This window comes from Passer montanus, unplaced genomic scaffold (genome assembly GCF_014805655.1).
Source record: "Passer montanus isolate IOZ18808 unplaced genomic scaffold, ASM1480565v1 scaffold73, whole genome shotgun sequence".
Classification (NCBI taxonomy): domain Eukaryota; kingdom Metazoa; phylum Chordata; class Aves; order Passeriformes; family Passeridae; genus Passer; species Passer montanus.
The window spans coordinates 2,399,658-2,419,672 of NW_024372481.1; the positions used below are offsets into that span (position 1 = coordinate 2,399,658).

Below are 20,015 nucleotides of genomic sequence, written 5' to 3' on the forward strand. Positions count from 1 at the left end.
ATGTGCCCAGTGCAATGTCTCCAGACTGCAGCACACTCCAGGCCAGCTCCCTCCCCAGACTGCTGCAAGCTGTTGCTTATCAGCTCTCCCAGGCTGAGGCAAGCAGATGGCCCAGAGAGGTGGCTGAGCAAGTTCTGGTGCTCACCGAGTGCTGAGCAGCTGCTGTCCAGAGGGCAAGGCTGCAAACACTCCCTCCTCGGGGGCAGCCCTGCCCTGCTGGGTGCTTCCCAGCTTCTTGAACAATCCCAAACAGGCTGGAAATGAATGTGTCACAGCCACAGTGGGGGTCAGCCTCTGCTGGGCTGATGAAAACCCCAGCACCTCTCCGTACTCTGCCCAGCAGTGTCTGCAGCAGTGACCTGCTTTCTTGTTTTGGGGTAAAGGTTGTTGGGTGGAGGTATTTATGAGCTCTGTACCTCCCCTTTTTTCAGCAGTGTGTGGCTGAAGTCAGGGCACAGACAGATTAATTACAAAGGGATCTTTATTACAAAATTCAGAAAGCTGGAAAAAAATCCTGAAAATTGAGTCAAAGCTGATACACGATGTCTTCCAAGTCATTAACATCCTACGAATATTTCAGAAACACGCATAGGAGTGAAACCCTAATTTAGTTCAGACTTTGAGAAAACATTTTCAACAAAAGCACTACACAGGAGGGAGTTTACTATAAAAGTGCAGACACAATATACAGAATAAAGTATATTTGACAGCACACAGAATTAAATTAAGGAAAACCAAAATCAAATCTGCTCCAACCATATGGACTAAGGCAGCATAACATAGCTCAGCACCAAATACATCAGAAAGCATTATGTGAAGTGAGCAGCAATTCCATAAATCCAACAGTCTCATTCCTCAACCAGACTATAGCAGGATATTTGCTCCTGCATCCTCAGGAAAGTAACAGTTGATGCTCAGACTAAAAAGCACAACCTTTAAATGTGTGGCTGTCCTACCTTGGGGCAGCCACCCACACTTGCAAGGAGACTTGTACAGGAAGCTCCTTGCACCACTGAGACCTTGGTGACCTTGAAAAAAGTCACTTCTGCTGTGCATCATGTGCCCCTAAAGTGTAAAAGCAGAGTAAATAATCTCTGTCTCCAAACCAGGTCACAGTGGAGCCGCGCAGAGTCTGCAGTGTGGTTTAAAATCACTGGGGATTTGACACATTAGAAATGTTATTAAAACACCATGACAGTGGAGCAACGTTTCCATTAAACATCCCATCCGTCACAGAGGAAGTTTATGCTTTGGCTCAAGACAAGCAAAAAGAATTTCAGATGAGGCTTTTGTAGTAGGAGATATTCCTGCATGTGCAGCTGCATTCCCAGGGGACAGAAGTTAAACAGCCAGGGGTGATGAATATGCTCAGCTACCTCCCAGTGAACAGGGAGGTGAAAAGGGAGGAGAAACAGGTACTTGCGTTCCATGGAAACTGAAATACCAGAATTAGAGTGCTCTGGGCCTCCAGAAAGGAGACATGAACTGTGTCTGGCTCTCCAGTATCCTTGCAGCTGCAGCTTGCACAGAAGTGTTACTGCTGCAACAGAGGAGAGGAGACTGGGGTCACTGGACACCAGAGCTCCAAACCCCTCACTCAGTGAGCTGCTCTCCAGGCTCCTGGCCAGGCCAAGTAGAACACCATGAAAACTGGTTTCAAATGCTCCATCAAGAAGGCACACACTACCAATACTCAGCTGAAGCATTAAAACACCCTCCACCTTCCAAATCTACCCAACACCAGTGTCTGCCATGGGAAACTGCAGTTTGCAGCACCCCAAGAGCAGACAGAGTTTATACTGACAGGGCACAAGAACAACAGAGGTTGCTAATAACAAAGCAATGAGGTGTATCACACACAATAACAGAAAATAACTGGAATTTATACCGGTTTTTGTTACCTTCCAAAGTCAGAGTGAGAGGCTTGCAACTTCGGTTTGGAAGTTTATTTTAGCCTCTGCTTTGCATTCAGGAGACAGGTAATTTTTCATCACACCACACAAAGTGCTGCTGAAAATATGTTGTGTTTTTCTGCAGTATAATTTTATTGCTGGCCTTCTGCCAAGAGCCTTTCTGGCAGCATCTCCCACAGTTGGAAACTGTGTATCTGGGTCAGAAAAGACAAGCCGCTTTTCAGAACAGCTCAATACATTTGGCAGAGATGCTGATATTGTAATTGAACTCTTTCAGCAACTCTCTTTATGATGTACCCAGACACCAAACAAAACAAGATCTGCAGTGTTGATTAATGTCAAAATAACTGACAGAGAAATATCAAAATAGTTTTCCCTCATGTTAAAAGTATCAACAAACCAGGGGGGAACAGATAAGAAATACAATTCATGAGGATTCAGAGAGGAGCACAGGGCAGAGAAATCTGCAAAATACGACTGACCTGTGCCTTGTGCAGATATTCACTGTTTAAAATCCCAGCTCCTTGTATGGAACTTCCCCTTCCCCACACAAAGAGAAATCCTGGCCACTCGGAGCCCCAGCAGCATTGTGGAGAGCAGTAACACTGGGACACATATTTAACAAGGCCCAGACTGCTTCCAGCAGTATGCTCAGCATCCAGTTTCACCTGGAGACTGTGTATTCATAGGAGTTTTATTATTTTCCATGTAATGCATTTCCTGGCAAAGTTGCATCTGGGATAACCTTTAGAAGGCTGGAATTTTCCATCCAAATGAATAATTACAAAGCAACACTATAGTTAGAAGCTGAAAAGGTACTTCCTCTGGCAAACTCTTACACTTCATACAACAAATACTGGAGTCTGGGATTACTCCTGCCTCTTCAGTTCTCTTAATATTTCAGTCAAGGGCTCCTGTGCTCGGAGATCTCTGGGGAGCAGCCCCTGCCAGGCAGCCCCACACCCAGCTCTGAGTGCCAAAGACAGGGGAGGCACAACTTGATAAGCAGATCTGGAACCACAGCACACGTCACCATCAGAAGAGAGAAATCAAAGTCACCTTCCAGCTCCAGAGCTGTGGCAGTGCTCACAGAGCAAGGAGCACAGCTGCCCTCTTGTCAGCGTGCAGGAAGCTGCTGGGGAGCTCCTGGAGAGAATCCATCTGTGCCAAGGCAGGACCCTGGGCTCAGAGATGCAGCTGGAAACCACTGAACACATGGAGACCCCTCCACTGTGCAGGGAGGAATGAAGGAAGAGCGAAAAAAATCACACTGGTACAGTAATTAAAGAAGTTGAAGAATCAAAGGCAAGCAATTGCTTAATCTAAATGAATGCATTAAGGTAAAGGAAACAGGGATGTGCAGAGTGTAGATCATATTTTTAGCTCCTGGAAAGAAGGTGAAAAGATGGTCTAAGGGGAAATCATTACCAGCCTAACAGGAAGGTTAAAAAAGGAACAACAGAGGCACTGTGTGAGCACATATGCAATCATTTGAGGAAAAAAATGCTCTGTTTCAGATAGAATCACACCATCCAGTCTCAGAAAGAAATAGACATTAGTAGAAATAACTGCAGCTATTGAATTGTAATGTATAAGATAAGAGTTTTGGAAAGAATATAAATCCTCCTGGGACTGAACCTACTACAGACCCCTGAGAACAGGAAGGCATTCACCACACTCACCAGGTGGTCTTCAGAGCAGCACACCAGCTGCACACCTCAAGGTATTTTTTACATCAATTTTTTACATCTCCCTCTAGATTTTTATCTGGCTTCACATTCCCTGAAACCTGTAAAACCCCCAGCAGAGCCAGGGCTACAGAGGGTCTCTAATGAAATAATTCTGAAATTGCCTTCACCTCCTGGTATGGGTGTCAAGATGTGAGACTGACTAGAGACAGACCAAGTGCAAAAAGTTTTAAAAACTGGCTGCTGACACTTAAATAACAAATTGACACATGAACAGTTTAATGTTTTTCCTGTTCAAACAGTAAGAAATATGCAAAACTGAATTGCCTGTAAAACTGAGCACTGCAGAAGACAAAATATCTTAAAGGGTGCATTTCTTGGCAGGTGTCTTAAATAAAAAGTTACAGATTAGATAGTACATAAATAATGAATAGCAAAGTATTCATTTGAGACAAGGCAGAAACCACCACTGGATTCTCAGTGTCTCAATATCTGTGAAACACTGAACTGATTTGTGACTTGAGACACCCTAATGCTGCACTCCTGCTTTCCTGGCTAAACTGGTCAAAGGAAACATGAAGGTACTTTGCAGTCATAATGTGATATCCACCCTCAAAATCATCGGAAATTCTTAACTCAGACTGCATTCATTTACAGTTGAAAAATTAACTAAATTAATAACAGAATTTCATTACACTGAAATGACACTCACCATCTGCAATGTCATTTTTCCAGAGACAGAGCTGGTTTAAGCAAAATTCTGGATCTATGCCTGAAATGACATCACATTCTCCAAAAGAGAATCACAGCTCTACCTCCTCCACCCAGTTTGTGCCATGCTGGGTCCTCACCACGCCAGCCCTGTCCTGCATCACAGCCCAGCACCAAAGCCTTGCCCATCTCCAGATCACACAGACTCCCTCAGTGCTGGATTTGTGAGCACTGCCTTCACCTGCACGGCTGTCCCTGGTCAGAAACCACCCCAGGAAACAGCCACGGTGTGCAGGAGATTGAGAACAGGGACGTGCCTTCCCAGCACCCTTCAGCTTCCCTGAAATAGCTGCAGTGCCCCAGTTTCTGGGCTGCTGATTCACATCCCATAGAATGTGGGATTGTGCAGGTGGGCCCGACTGCAGCCCAGGGACTCTCCAGGATGGGGGAGCTGCCCAGGGAGCAAAGGCACCTCATGGCAAGGCTGGAAAGCATGGCATTCCCTGTGTTGGCAGTAAATAAAATACAATTGCAACAAAAAGGAGGCTGGAGCCCAAAGTGTCCTACAGTAGCACTGGATCTGCCTGCATTGGTGGTTTGCCCTTTTCATCAGTTCCAGAGGCAGCAGCCAAACACTTTGGCTCTGTGGTGTCCCCTGCTCTGCAGCCCAGGCTAGTGCTCACCCTGGGAGTTGGTAAGAGCAAAGAGAAAAGCAACATGCATTCTAAAGCCCTGGTTATAAACAAAGCAAATGTAGTAATTCTTACAAATAGCACAATGCAAATATGTGTTTGACAGTTGTGTTTTCCCAGTGTTTACATCAAGTGTCAAAGCATGAAGAAGTTTTTAAGAATAAATGCTCTCCTGACTAAAATTTCAGCAACCCTCAATGGTGCAGTTGAAGGAAGTTTCTCCCCAGAATTTCTTCCCTCATGTCAATTATACAGACCCTGTGTTTGCAGTGTTGCAAACCCCCTTGGTTACTGTGCCTGGCTGCCTTTCAGCCAGTTTAAACATTCATGACTCTCCCCTGAAATGCATTTTCTAGTATGTCAGTCTTGCTGCCTCAGTGACTTCTTTTTTTTTTTTTTTTTAATTAAAGAGAGAAGATTTAAAAGGATTTGGGATGGAAGATCACTAGACTCTGTGAGTATTGTGTAAAAAGCTCTTGTGCTCCCAGCCAGTGCACATCCTCCATCAGACTTTTCCCATGTTTTAGTTCCACTCTGACTCCTGAACAAGTCCAGGATAATTTTTTACTTCCTGACTAATTGGCTGTTTTGTCAAAGAACACATTGTCAAAGTTTCTGGGTTACTAAAAGCTTAAGGTTTTAAGTGTTTTCTCTTGCCATCTCTTGCCCATCCAAACACATTACTTTAAAGTTTGATTCAATGTCACAACATGCAATGCCACAGAAAGGTCTGAAACAGAATTCTTAACTAAAATCTGGGGCTGTTTAGGGAACAAATTTGGCTCTTCTGAAAGCCTTTGGAACCCAGCACCCGTTCAGCAGAGAGCACTGGGCTTTGTCTCTGGGGAGGGGTACCCTGGCATCCATTTTCAGCCTCAGAACACAATTATTTGCTTCAAGTGCATTACAACCCTACCCAAAGATTTGAATTAGGTTACTTAGGCATGAAAGCTAGCAACAATATCCATCAAAGTAAAACACCACAGCAGCCTGAGACGGCAGAGAAAGAACTGACATTTGTGACCCAAGGCCACCATTTGGACAAGATCTTGTAGCAGGAAGTGCCAGCTTGGCTAAGAGAAAGAAAAAGAGCCACAAACATATTTAGAGATGTACAGAACTAGTAAATAAAAACAATAGTCCTATTTCCCTGGAAAAGCATGAGTCTAAAATATTTTGGATGGGCTCAATCCAGCATGCTCTTGCCTCAGCAGACCTCCACTGCACACACGTGCTGTCAGACCTGCCAACTTCACTTGCACAACTCATCTATTATTCCCCTCTGCAGTTCACACAGCACGGTACAGCCATGGAAATGAAAAAAAGGATCACTTTAGCAGGGACCATCACTGGTGGGAATGCTCAGTTTGTAGACCACAAACTAGGTTACAAAATTAATTTCTCAGCCTGAGCCTTTCCTCAGTTCTATATATTAGTCTGATCCTTAGGAACATCCTGAGATGAGTAATGAATTCCACAGACTTTTTTTGTTTGATGTACAGAACTAGTAAATAAAAACAATAGTCCTATTTCCCTGGAAAAGCATGAGTCTAAAATATTTTGGATGGGCTCAATCCAGCATGCTCTTGCCTCAGCAGACCTCCACTGCACACACGTGCTGTCAGACCTGCCAACTTCACTTGCACAACTCATCTATTATTCCCCTCTGCAGTTCACACAGCACGGTACAGCCATGGAAATGAAAAAAAGGATCACTTTAGCAGGGACCATCACTGGTGGGAATGCTCAGTTTGTAGACCACAAACTAGGTTACAAAATTAATTTCTCAGCCTAAGTTCTATGTATTAGTCTGATCCTTAGGAACATCCTGAGATGAGTAATGAATTCCACAGACTTTTTTTGTTTGCTTATTTTTAAGAGGTCATTGAAATTAAAAAAAAAAAAAAGTTAAATTAGGTGTCTGTAATACTGTATTCTCCAGTATCTTTGGAGAACAGAACTGTGCTAAGTAATTGATCTCAAACTTGAGAAGCTAACTTAATCTTTTTTTATCTTTTGAACTTCAAATAAAATCTGGGGGGGAGAAAAAGGAGCTCTCAGGATAAATGCACCAGTCCCAGATGGATGGTGTTTTTAAACCACAGACAACTTAGCTGGTTTGGCCTCTTCCTTTACATTTCCTACAGGGCTATGAATTAGTTCAATTTCTCGTTATTAGTAGTGATGTCATCTCATCATGCCACTCACAAGAGCACCAAAAACACTTCCAGCTCTTCATTTGCTGAAGAAACTTCCTCAGCCTTTGCATTCTCCACCAGACATCACACCCTGTCCTCCCAGCAGCATGGAGCACCCAACCTCTGAACAGCACAACAGGACCAGCATCCTGGGAGGCACCACACTGGCCAGGAGCCCAGGAACCCCTGGGCAGGTTAATAACACCTTGGGCAGGTCAGGAACCCCCGGGCAGGTTAATAACCCCTTGGGCAGGTCAGGAACCCTCTGGACAGGTCAGGAACCCCTGGGCAGGTCAGGAACCCCCTGGGCAGGTCAGGAACCCCCCGGGCAGGCTGGCACACACACGGACAGGGGTGTGGCACAGCTGCTGCAGCTCCTGGAGCAGGGGCAAACCCCACTTTGGGAGGAGCAAACAGCCCGGCCAATCAATAGCAGCATTCCGAGTGCTCTCAGCCTTGCAGGGACACCAGCTCTCAACAACAGAACTCTCTGTCCCCAGAGCTCCTTTCATACACTAGAGCTGCTAAAAGTAACACTTGGAATTACTGTCCAGGGAAAGACTAGAGAGAAACAATCAAAGTTAGTTTATTTTGAGCCATTAGCTGCAGTTTGTGTCTGGCCACTTCAGTTCCCCCAATAACAGGAAACCTGCTGTGCCTAAATGCAACACTGATGGGGTTTATTTTATTCTCAAAAGGAGTTGCCCTTGGGAAGCCACAACCTGTCAGGGTAGGAGAGCACAGGGTTCTGGATGCAGAGGCAGGATCAAAACCAGGATCAGAAACCAGCTGCCACAGACTGAGGGAGTTCTCCTCAGGTGGGCAGAGAGCTAGAAACCCTTTCATCCCTCAGTCCAGATTACAGTGTAAATGTTTTTATTGCCTGCTTAGCCACCTGTGGTAACCTGCATCCATGTCAACACCACCATTATACTGAACTCTGCTCCTGTCAGCACAAAAAACCTGCCTGGTTTTCAGTCCAAAACTATACTTTTAGTGATCTAAGAATATCAGATTATAATGCCATCAATCTATCTTATTCCACAGTTAAACAGAATTCATCTCTATAACCTGATGCTTCTGTGTTAGTGAAAATAATTTTTTTAAAAAGTACATAAATACTCTGTGCACTGAAAAAGCACTTGGTTCTGCTGGTTTATGAGTTCTTTGCTTTGCACAGCTCCTCTGTTGTGGAAACAAAAGTCCTTGTATTGGGCTTCCTCAGTGATATTTGCAAACTCCTACACTTGCTGTAACAGGGTGTTCAGAAACAGTTCTTACTGGCCTGGGAGAGTCAGGTCATTATTTATTAACTGCAGAAATACACTGAAGAAAACAATAACAAGGTAAAAGAACATTCTTGCAAAGGCTTGTTGCTTGTTTTGACAGAAACAGAAACTAGTTAAACCTAGCTAACACCTTTTCACTGAGCATTTTGCTCCAAACATTTATAATTCACACTCTGCAGGGCCAGGAACAGAACAGCAGAACCACCAGTACAACACTGTCAACATAAGGAAAGGCTGTCCTTGAAATTCAATGGACAAATATTACCAGGCAATTTCATGCTTTACCAACACAAAATCCAGAAGTTAAATTTAGAAGCATGATTTCTGCAGACATTCAGATGTTTCTGTTCTAAATTTTCCAGAAATTGCAAATGAAAACTTGGCAGACTTTGAAGTAACCCAGCACGTGTCTTGTGCAATCCAAATCATGGTCAGTCCTATTACTCTGCAAAACTGTCAGGAAAAAAAAAATCATGCCTTTCACCACATGGTTTCAGACAAATGACAGAGACATTCTGCTTATCTCTGTGCTAAGAATGAAACTTAAGTACTGTTTTTTCCTCTTGGAACATTGCCATGAAAGTTAAAAGCTAACAGAGGAACCAACGTTCTGCCCACTGAAGGATGAGCACAGTTTGGTGAATAACACCACTTCAGAGCTGCATCCAAGTGGTTGTGGCCAATTTTTCCCATTTACCATGGGGAGAATATACTGCATTTCTAGACTGATCTCATTCCTAAATCCTGCAATGAGGTATCAAAGCATGCAGGTGTCACAAGGTGCTTTGTGGAACTGGCAAACCCTGCAGTTTCTGCAGCCACTCGAGATAAAGCATGTTTTTCAACACCACAAAGAGTAATTGAATGAAACAGCTCAGAGGTAACAAACCACAGAAATCTTGGCAATTACTTCTCTGTCTCCCAGAAACCAGAGAGGACTGCCCACCCTCCTCTTGCAAACCTGGGGGAGATGGACACCTCCATGCTGGACTTTAAAGGAGACTGAAAAAACATTACTCACTCTTTTCTATTTTGATTGCAGTTATCAAGTTTCAATGTACTTTTATTAGGAAAAAAGAACCAAAATCAGACCTTAGATACTCAAGAATTTCACAACTCTTCAAACATCACTTCTCTAATTGCTGTGCTAGGTGTGTTGTGGTGTTTGCATGGGGAAGAGACCCACTGCTCAAAAATCCAAGTGACTTGCCCAGGGCCACAGTAACTCAGTGGTACCATTGGAACAGTGTAATTTTTTAATTTACTACACACACCAAGCATGGAGCATCCTCTTCCCTTTCTAGCTTTCCACCTCCTTAGGCTTCATTAGTTTAATTTGAACAGACACTGCATTCCTGGCTGCTTTTGTTATTCAATCTCTCTTGCGGGATCATGGGTTCCTCACAGGCCAGCTTGGCAAACTGTCCCAGGAAACTGCTTGACAACAATTACCTGTCCATTCATGAGAGTCAAATTAGCAATTCAGTATCTGAACATGGTGTGATTAAACTCAGGAACCTAATTCACAGTGTGTCCTACTTTCAGGCATCAAATTTTTTGAGCACCGTGCTCTTTTGAAAGTCAAACTGACAAGGACTCAGGAACCTTGTGTCTTTTCCAAAAGAGGCCAATGGAGCCCCTCTTTTGTCAGGTAGCAGGACACACACAGGCTGTTCTCAGGAAGAACAGAAGCCAAAGAAACAAGAACACTTCAGAAGGCTATCGAGGGACTGAGCCAGTGTGCCAGACAAGGGGAGGCTCTGCAGGCAGCTCCTCTGCACACCACATTCTAGCACATCAGGGCTTTGAAGAAAAACCCAAAGGCTCTCTTTGCCACTTGCTTTTTCTAAAGCTCCAACTCACACAGGAGTGGGCTCTGGAGGAGAAGGGAGTTTCTTCTTCTCTCTCTTAAAAAACCAACAGAATAACTAGTCAAAACCCAGCTTTCACATTAGATACTGAGTGACCATCTGAAACACCTAAAATCAGATGTAAAGGATGGACAGGGTCTGAGAGCATCTCTCTTACAAACCAGGAAAACCACTGGGAACTCCCAGATGATCAGGAGTGCATGGCTTCCCCTGCCTGCACCCAAACCACCCCCCCAACAAGATCCCTTTGGACTGCTCCACATTGAGCTCCAGCCATCCAAAAGCAGTTTATAACTCCTGTGAGTTCTTTCAGGATGGCTACTTTGATCGTTTCAGGAGATATTTCAAACTCTGTTAGAATATTGTCAGCTACATCGATCACCTAGTCCAGCTGCAACAAGAGGAGCACAAATAATGGAAGCAGAGCAATAGAAGGAGAGGGGAAGTACAGTAAATCCTCAACTCTTCAGCTCTCTGCCAAAATTCAGTCTTCTATAGACTGTGCATGAGACTTGCTACTGTGCTGTGTGATGAGGGCAAAGAGAACTCATTGAGACAAGGTGCACCTGCTAAAACTGGCACCAAAAGCAGGCAGCTACTGCAAATCAGTGGTGCCCAGCACCAGCAGAAAGCAAGTCTTTGTTCTTCTGGCACAAGAGGACTCCTTCACTGCGAGTACCACATACAGATCAAACATTTATAAGCAAGAGAAAAGCTAGCCAAGGGATTTGTATTAAAATAAAGATTGCAGATCGCAGTGTGAAAGAAACAGGGAACGTACCAGTGAGTCCCATGCCCAGCCAAGCTCTCCCTGAGCAGTCCTTCCTCTGAAGGAGAGCTGCAAGGAGACAGCCTGAGCCAACAGTTTCTACAGCAACTGCAGAAGCACCAGTTCAATGATATTCAAACCCTGCAGTAACTGCAGAGGCTGTATCCAACTGTAAATGGATACTCCAGAAGAAATATGTGACAGTTTCCCCTGGGCTGCTCTGCCTCCCTGGGCAATCCATTGATCCCCATCAGTCAGTTCAGCTGTGGAGTTGCCCATTTCTCTGCAAATGCTTCCGAATCCTCTTTGCCCTTAAGAGTCTTTCAGCACACTTGCTCCTCTTCTAAACTTCATGGAACAGCCACCTGAGAAAGTTTTGCAGACAGTGCTGGAAGGATGAGTGTCCTCACCCTGCAAGGGAGACCAGTGCCTCCATGTGTGCTGCTGCTGCAACTCCTCACGGAGGGTGGAATGCTGTTATGACAGTGGCACTGGGCTGCTGCACCACTAAAAGCACACTTGGAAACATCTCAAGGGAACCAAAACAGAGGCCAGCTACCACCCAACTGCACAGAAAGAGCAGATCCATTTCTAATGTGGCTGTTTTAACACATGTAGAAGCCATATTCAGGAACACAAAATACTTCACCTTTACACTTGGTAAATTCTCACCTAAGAATTGTCATTTACTGAAGGATGTTCAGGGCAGGACATCTCTTATTCCCCTTCTAAGAATCTGCTGTAATAAATCACAGCACCTCAACAGTCCCAGCTTCACCAGTTCCATTTTGCAGGAGGTTTTCCATAAGTCTGCAGTGTTACTTTGGATCACGCTGAAACTTGGCATGAAGCTCAGGCTCCTGACCCGCAGCAAAAAGTTAAACAAAATTGCTCGTTTGTTTTTAAAAGGACCAGGAGGTTTCCAGTTTCAGGCTCCTCAGTGTTTGGGGTGGAAGGGAACAGTATCTACAGTCACAAGTCAGGGACATTCAGTATTCATTCTCTGCACAGAATGGGCTTGATCAGAGACCTGTCAAAGATGCACTTTGTAAGCTGCTCTCTTCTGTTAGTTTATTACGTAAGGCCACATCCACAAAACCAGGTTTTTGGTCAGGAGATCACTACTTATATAGTACTGACTCCCAACTACCTGCTTAAAAGAATATCCTTTATCTCCTGAGCTAACAAAAGGAAAATTACTGAATTCCCCGAAAGATAAAACAGACCATATGAATATATTCAGTGTAAAAGACAATCTCATTCCCACACGAATGGTAGGAGAAAAGAAATATGAAAGCAAAAATATTTTGGTTTTATCTTCATGCCTTTTATCAGGATTTATCCAAACAGCACCATCACTGTGATTGTGACAGTTGTTATTTCTAAAACACGAAGAACTATGAAATCTTAAGTGGAAAAGCATCTTATGAGTTGCTAAAGTATAAGCATGCAAGGATGACTTCTGGATCAAATATATTCTTTAGCAGGCCAGTTTTGCAGGAATAAAGACTGCCATTCCAGACAGTCATCTTCTAACACAAATTAAAATTTTAGAAGTTATTTATCTAGCAACTATGAACAGTGTCAGGTTCCACAAAATTTGCTAAGACTGAAAATTCAACCAAATTTTAAAAATTGTCAAAAACCCCTCAGTTACAGGAGGTTCTTATGTGCCTCCAAGGTGGGAGTCATGATTCTTTTCTCTTACACAAATTTAGACAACTGTGTTCTCTCTTCAGCCTTCTGGCCATCTGTAGAGATGAGGAGGTGTGTACAGATGTGGGCTCAGAGCAGAACAAGCTACTTCTCTGAGCTCATATTTTTGGCAGTCACCAATTTCACCCTCACCCACCAGAAGCAAAGAAGTTATCGGTTTTGTCTCCCCGCCCTTTTCCCAGGATTTGCCTTTCTTCCTGCCTTTTCTAGAACACTTGTCACCATATTTACCAGACTACATTTATTACTGGTTTTAAAATAACGGTTTTTGTGAGACAGGAAAACATTTCAGATCCTTTATAGGGGGAACTTCAGACACGAAGAAATGAAATTGTGTGGTAAGTCCGCAGCAGAACCTGAAAAGGGGCCAAATGCTGCCCTCATCAATACTCGCAGGTTAATTGCCAGACATTCTTCACTGGAACACAGTGTTGCCCAGTGCCTGCTGTTGAAGAGTTTTACCCATTTCCAGTTTTGGAAGCAGTGCTCCCAGTTCTCCTACGCCCCATCCCCACACAGCACACTGTGCAGCTCAGCCCCGGTGATGCTCTTTAAGGTCACCCAAATGGCACAGCTGAGCACTTGAAAGGAGCAGATTAAGTCTCTGCATGATTGAAGACTTGGAGAGCATGACTGGGTAACCAGAGAAGCCCTAATCTATTTGCCAAGTCCAATTACCTGGCCATCGAATCAAGAGATCATGAAGCATTAGGACATGGAATAACTGCTCACCAAACAGTTTTAGCTCTCTGAAAAGATGACTGAGAGCCTCTGACATGGAAAAGGCATCCTTCAAAGCACAGGTGGGGAGATATCAGTTCTTGGACATTTGTGTTTTCCCCTTATCTTCTCTTGAGCTATACCAGCTATCAGAGTAAAGGGGAAGAGATTGGGATTGGAAGAGCAGTCCAGTCAGAGAGTAGGAATCCAAATGTTCTGAGTCTCTGTGTCTGTTTCCTTGAAATCTCATCAAGTATCCTACTTGAAGACCCATGTTTGCTGTTTGTTCCATCATACCACAGCCCTCAGCTTTCCAGGGGCTGTGTCTGTTCTCTGGTACTTCCCTCCCTGGAGTCACAGGCTGTACACCTACAGCTTCCCCTTCTTTTCCAGTCTTCTCCATTAAAGCAAATCCCCCCAGACTGTCACATCAGACATACAGCAATGAGGCAGAGCAGAGAAGGAAAAGTAGAAGAACACCAGGAGGGTCACAGAGCAAACTCAGCCCCCATACCTGGAGAAAAAGAGCAAGTTTCCATATGCCAAGAGCTGCCCCTTTCAGCACAGCTGTATCAAAAATAGGAATAAATTACTCATCATCGTCTTCATACTGGAAAATGGCTGTCTTCAGCCAGCCCCAGCAGCAGTCACACCTGTCAGAACATCACACAGCTTCCTCAGCTGGGCAACCAGCCACGCAGGCTGGGCCACTGCCACCACTGCCACCACGGCCAGGGAATGAGCACCACACAAACAGCTGTCATGTGCATTCAGCTTCCAACTGATCCAGCCCCAGCACACAGCAGTCAGCACTCCACATCACTGATGGGACTTGTTTCATGGGTAACAAAAACACCTGCAGCCCAGTGCCACAGACCTTCCTACACAAGGGGCCACCACTGGACCTTTGATCATGCTTCTGCTCTGTCAGAAACACAGCTGACTGCCATGGGGCAGCCGAGTCAAATGCTTTCTATTTTCTTTTTTAATACAAGTTTTAATTGGTTTGTTGAATGGATCTATTCATACTCTCCTGACATGGAGTCTCCACATCATGTGTTTGGTCCAACTGGTCAGTGTCTTGCTAAGCAGGCTGCAAAAAGACCTTGTCAATCAAACACCTTTACTCAGGTATATACCAGCTGGCAATTCTAAAGCATCACCTATTTCAACAATGGCATCTAAATTCAGTGGAGTGCAGCTTGTTTCCTTGCTGAATTTTGTACAGTTTCTTTAGTGAGCAACATATCACGTGTATGATTTTATGTTAGTTCATGTTATGAAGAAAGATACCATGTTTATGGAGAGGGTTAAATTGGGACCCATGCTTTGGCTGCTATGTCCTAAAAAAACCCCAAAAAGACAGCCCTGCAACAAGTGAAAAAAACTTTATGTCTCCTTCAAGATCAACCATGATGGGTCCCATCACAATCCTGTTATGGGACCCATCCCCTGCAAAATATAGACTAGAAAAGATGTATTAATTTCACAATGTCAGTGGAACTATGGTAAACAATTTTTTTTTTTTGCAAAACCTTGCTGGAAAGATTCAGCTGCTGGGTGCCCAAAAAGCCCTGCCACAGCCCCAGGCCCCCTCAGCCTCTGGAGGGAGAGTTCTGCCAAAGCTCATTTCTGCAAGCACAAAGTGCCTGCTCAGGTTGTGGGGCTGGGCTTCCCACACACCCTGGGCTGTGCTGGCCTTTCCACAAGGCACATCCTGCCACGAGAGCTGGGATTAGGGAACCTTTGGTAGTGGAACTATGGTAAAAAATTGTTTGTTTTTTTGCAAAATCTTGCTGGAAAGATTCAGCTGCTGGGTGCCCAAAAAGCCCTGCCACAGCCCCAGGCCCCCTCAGCCTCTGGAGGGAGAGTTCTGCCAAAGCTCATTTCTGCAAGCACAAAGTGCCTGCTCAGGTTGTGGGGCTGGGCTTCCCACACACCCTGGGCTGTGCTGGCCTTTCCACAAGGCACATCCTGCCACGAGAGCTGGGATTAGGGAACCTTTGGTTCAGGTCATTGTCAGCTCAGCCCAAGGGCTCCAGAGGAACATTCCCCATGGAACATCATCCCCGTGGCTCAGGGAATACCAAAGACTCCTGAGGGCCCAACACTTGAGATGCTGTGCCAACACTCCAATCTGCTGTGCTGCAAGTAAAACAAGAAATGTGTTCAAAGTGTCTTCCCCCACAAGAATCAGAGGAAAAGGAGAAAAGTACAAGGCCCTAAACTCAGCCTGCCCTCTTTCTGCTCCTACCAGGGGGCAATTTCTATGGGGCAACACCAGTTTCTCACCACTGAGTTCATTTACTGCCAAGCCAAATGCCAAGTGCTGCTTTAAAATCTAAATTAATTCTGGTTCAAAAGATTTCTTCAAGTTTGTGACATCTCACAGCTACCCACGAGTAAGAGTGTTTTTCCCAACCAGATACTCAAACATAAAATTTTTCAATAAGGACAATTTAAACTAAATGCAGAAAAAGAACAAGAAGCAGCAAAATTTAATTTACTGGCATAGCCATACACACCCCAATTTTATTTTCTTTTTAAGCATACAATTAAGGGTAATTTAATTCCCCTGTGTAGGCATTACATGAAAGGGAAACATTATTGTAAGAAGAGCTCAGTACTGTTGGTACACAAACCTTACGACAGATAAATTAGACCTTAGGAAAACAGCATATAATTTACATTTTGTTATGTCAATCACAGGAACGTCTTAGGGCTCTTAAATAGCCTGCCAAACCACAACATAAGGGAACTAATGTAAATCAACACATGTGGCAGGATCACTCAAGTTTCCACAACCCAAAAGATCCCTGAAATGGATTTCACAAGATTATTCCTCTCCAACATCCACTTACACCTTTAAGTTACCAGCAGGTTGTGACAATATCTTACTACAGAAGAGTTACAAAGTTTTGCACAGTTATAGAAAAATCAATGACAAAAGACCACAAGAGGTTTAGTAATGAATCCCTGGTCTTCATTCCTGGAGAAGCCACTGGGCAGATGTGCAGTGGCCCAGAAAAACATCAACCTGGCTCAGCTGGACACAAAATCCAGCCTTGGGTCAGTCCCAGCAGAGCAGCCCAGGGCCATGCTTTACAAACCTTCACAAACTGCAGAACAAACCACAGACCCTGATTTTGTTCTGGGGCTTCCCCACATTCTGCCACCACACAGGAATTCAGCAGAAAGGTCAGGATGTGCACTGCACAGCAGAGCTAGGAGCACAACACAGCACACCGACCTGGGGTGGGCTCCAAGAACTCTGTCCCCTCCTATCCCATGATGACCAGAGTAAGAGGACCAGAAACATAAGGTAATTTAGCTACTAAATAAAGTCTAAAAATCCAGAGTGCAAGATGTTTACTCGCTCATATCATTCCTAAGAATTGCTCTGCAGGTTTTTTGTTAAGGGACATGAATTGAGGTTTTCAAAGAAGTTAAATAGGAACACTGTCCCTCTGTGAGCTGCCACTGACACGAGCTGTGACACTGTTTTCTGTCATCAGTGCTCAGTGAAAAACTTGCACATAAGGAGGAAAAACTACACAAGTGCCAAGAACTGCAGAAGTACAACTGGAAAAAACCACTGTCTTTGGCCTTGTAGCTTGTATCAATTATTGCTTTTAACAAAAGATACCAGCAATGCCTTTCAGGTAAGGCTTCTCCTTCCATAAATATCAAGTGCAAAGTTTCTGTTTGTCAAATCATGCCACAACTACAAGAAACATAGTCAAACTGTGGTTTCTACAGAAGGGTTTGAGACTTGTATTTTTCTGTTCTTTAAATCTCAACAGTTTTTTCATATTGCTTTAAACAGGAATTCTCCTTTTGATTTCCTCACTGCAGCATATTCAGCAGCAAAGCAATCTTCACTTGCCAATACTGCTACAGCAACCCCAGGACACCACAGCAGCCAAGTGCTCCTCGTGTGGCCGTTCAGGAAAGTCCTTGCTCTCCCAGCCCAGTACAAAGTCAGGCACAGACCCCAAAACACTGGAGCTGGCATGGTGAGAGACACCAGGAACCCAAAGTGAGCTGGAGGTGAGCCCAGAGAGGTGCAGACTGACCCTCTGCATCCTCATCTCCCTCAGCAGCCAGATCATCCCAGCACCTCCCTGCCTCCTGCCCGAGTCCCCTCACCCAGCCAGGCTGCAAATGCACAAACTGCCACCGTTCTGCTCTTCCACGGTGATCCTGTGACACCCAGATCACTGCTGGTGTATGTTCCTCACCCAGACCAGGCTGCAAATGCACAAACTGCCACCGTTCTGCTCTTTCCACGTTGATACTTTGGCACACAGGTCACTGCTGGTGTATGTTCCTCACCCAGACCAGGCTGCAAATGCACAAACTGCCACCGTTCTGCTCTTCCACAGTGATCCTGTGACACCCAGGTCACTGCTGGTGTATGTTCCTCACCAGCCCAGGACAGAGTTGCATGTTTTAACAGACACTTCACCCAGCATGTCCACAGTGGCTTTTCACACACTCAGAAGCTTGTTAACCAGCCAGAGCCTTTCCCACTGCCCCTTTCCAGCCATGGATATGCTCTTCAAAGAGCTCTATTTACATGCCAAGCTACAAAGCAACGTGGAAAAACTGCAGCTTTTATGATTCTACAGTGAGGTTTTTCACAACATGAAGCAGCTTCTTAGACTACTTTTTTTTATTTCCAAACAAGATTTCACAGTTCAAAAAAAAATCTCAGTCCACCCACAGGCTTTTGAGGAACATTAACAGAGGGGCTTCAAAAGAAGAGAGCTCTGCGACCTTAAGCATTGCATTCTGAATGAACATCCATGGAAAAACTGCGTGCAAGGCAGAGACAAGAGTCACCAAAAGCCACATACCCACCACAGTTTAAACTACTCTGCCATGTTTAGGTCTGGCATGGCTTGCCTTATGCCATCTTCTGTTGTACCTTTCCAACTGCTCACTGTCTTGTTATTTACTTCTGAGCCTTTGTTTTGAAATCAGCTGTGTCTGAAATTCCTTCCAGGACAAGCCACAAGGCTGGGTTTGGTCACTTCCTCAGCAGCCTTGACACCAGTTACCCCTGGGGCTCCCCCAACACACAGCTATCTCTGGGTGCAATCTTGCTCCAGTTCCACCAGAAATCAAGTCCTGGATTTCCATCTCATATTCAGAGCTAGAACTGGCTGATACTTTGTGCAGAGGTGAAAAATACTGCCAACAGTTGAGGAGAAATGAGTCTGGATGAACAGCCCGTGCAAAGAAAACCCTTTATAAAACCAGGACTAACCAAACTTGCCAGACTAAAGATTCTCTTTGAACTACACATCCAAAGCAGCACCAGACTGGCACCACCACTGATGAGGTTCTGAGGAACAGGGCACTGAAAACATTAAACCCTCACTGTTGGTTGTCCTACCCTCTCTTCTCCACATCTCTCCCTGCACTCTACAACATGAAGCAAAGGAAAATGGTTGGAAAGCTCCAGACAGAAGAAAATTATACATGCCAAAAACTTCCAGAGACAAGTCTAACTTCCTGAAAACGACCAGGAATTTGGTAGCAGCCACAGCCAGCTGCAGTGTGCTGACACAGATCTCTCCTTCCTCTCCACATGGCAGGGAACAACCAGAGCCCAGCCTGCACACCTGCCATGGAAGAGGTGGGCTCACTCAGTTCTTGGAAAGCACTTTTGCTCTTCAGAGAGAGAACAACCACCCTGAGCAAGCACAGGAGATCAGCAATGCAGCCTCTCCAGAGACCTGCCAGGCCTCGCTTCCCATTCCACAGGTTTTGTGGGAAGGCCTCCCCTCCAGGCAGCCAGCACTGCTCCATACTCCTTCCTTCCTTCCTTCCTCTCTGCCACCACGGCTGCTTCCTTTGCCTCTCAAAAATGGTGACCATGTCTTTAAACATCAAAGAAGACCAGACCAAGTTTGCAAACAGTCCTTTCTTCTCCATTCTTTCTAAAGATGTTAAAGTAGTCTGCATGAATGGAAGAAATTATTTTAATTTTCTGTCTTTACCGTAGAAGGCCAGGCTTCAAATGTTTGCTAGAACACAAGTATTTTAATTTAAGTTGAACAGCCCAGCTATTTTAATTAACTTACAGTTTCATAAACATTTTTTGGAACTGGAGATCTGAAATATGTGCTATTCTTCACAATAGTCTCCACTTAAATCTTCCTTTGCTTTAACCACACTTAGCATTTCTGAGCTGTCACGACAATAAAAAGTACAATAAAACTTGTAAAAACTGTTAACAAACTAGAGGACACAGATACAGAAAAAAATTCATTCCAATGTATCAAGGACCCCCCACATTACAAATTTTCGCTTCTGCCATACCCTGTGCAGGAGCTGCTTGGAATGCTCACTCTCTTCTTTCTGTAAATCACAAGGCACCATTTTCAGAGCCATGTAAATAAATAATAAGACATTTAGCCAGATAATGCATATTTCCACT

At 44.5% G+C, this 20,015-nt stretch overlaps 1 protein-coding gene across 13 annotated transcripts in view; it reads right to left on the reverse strand.

The window, feature by feature from the left end:
- Positions 1–20,015, reverse strand: part of LOC120512368 (spermatid perinuclear RNA binding protein) — a 59,434-nt gene that overhangs the window by 38,495 nt on the left and 924 nt on the right. The window lies entirely within an intron of this gene.